Source organism: Moschus berezovskii, chromosome 1 (assembly GCF_049115385.1).
Source record: "Moschus berezovskii isolate FMDL1 chromosome 1, NW_MosBer_1.0, whole genome shotgun sequence".
Lineage (NCBI taxonomy): Eukaryota > Metazoa > Chordata > Mammalia > Artiodactyla > Moschidae > Moschus > Moschus berezovskii.
Genome location: NC_142460.1, coordinates 9,314,287 through 9,315,618, shown reverse-complemented (window position 1 = coordinate 9,315,618; position 1,332 = coordinate 9,314,287).

Sequence of the window (1,332 nt, the reverse complement as noted above, 5' to 3'; positions counted from 1 at the left end):
GATGCACAGCTTCTTACCTTAGCCCAAGATTCTCTCCCCAGAAGAAGGTTTATTTGTTGCTTGATCATTTTGATGAAATACAAATGCCTAGGTACTTAATCACACTCAAAATGAAGGCACAACTTTTGAAATAAATATGATACCAACGCAATGGCCACCCACAGCGCAAGGTAAGCCACACAGGCCCTCGGAGCACAGCTGTCAGTGGCATGTTTACTAGTCCCTCCGTCTCACTGGGCCCTGGTTTGCACAATGTCCCTTTGTGCTTTCTGAAAAGCCTGTGTGTTTTAGGTGTAGCCTTGTGTGCAGTAAGAGGAATCATTACATTTACAGTAATTATTCCCTTTGATGAATGGAACAGAGGTGGTTTAAGCCGAATCTTGATGGAAGGAGGAGAGGTAATGAGCTGCTCTGTGTCAGCTGGTCACACTTAGAAGAGCATCTTATGTCCTGGAAAGGTGTATTTGACACACCTTGACTTCAGTCCCAGGAGGCCCTTCAGAGTAAGTCAGCTTCATCACAGCCAGCTAGTGTGAATGGATCAGCTCCTCTCATTCAGGGATGGTGGGGACATAGCTGCTAATTGTTACCATTTGATTTCGATTCCTGGAAGGATAGGCCCTTGGAGGGAGTGTGGTCTGAACAAATAGTGCCTTCTCTGAGCTCCCCAGGTGTTGTAGGCGTTAGTCATCTCAGTGTTATCAAGATGTAGAAACTCCTGGCTGCGTTGGGAGTGAGTCACTGGACTCCATCAAAGGCCGATGACACAAACAAAGATGAAACAGGAAAGTCCACATGGTGTCCTTCACTCGATGAGCCCACCAGGGACTGCGCAGGTGAAGACTTAACCACCCAGAGGGAAGGTGGTGCCCCGCAGCCCCCTGACCCCTGCACCAGCTGACTGGGGTCCAGGGAATTGCTGGGGATCACTCAGCTGGTGCACAAGACCTGCTATGTTCATCCACGGCCTCTCTGACCTCTCGGGGTGGTCTGTCCCCCTGTTAGACTGTAAACATGTAAAATCAGCCACATGGAGACAGAGTACAGGGGCTTCTGGGGACGAGGGAAGGGGGCTCTGCAAGAGAAAGAAATGAGTTGTTATTAGAATTTGGAAGAGCAGCTCCAGAGATTTGAAGTTTATTCTTTCAACAAACAGCTTTGACTAAAGGACCTATATTTTAAGATTTGAGTTCCTTGTTTTTCTTTGGACGTTTTTTGATGTCATAAAATAATTTGGTTGATAAGGCTTTTATGGCCATCATAAATTTGAATTGTTAAATATTTACCATGCTTACTGAGACTTTGGAGTAAGTTTAAGGTGACATTTAATGC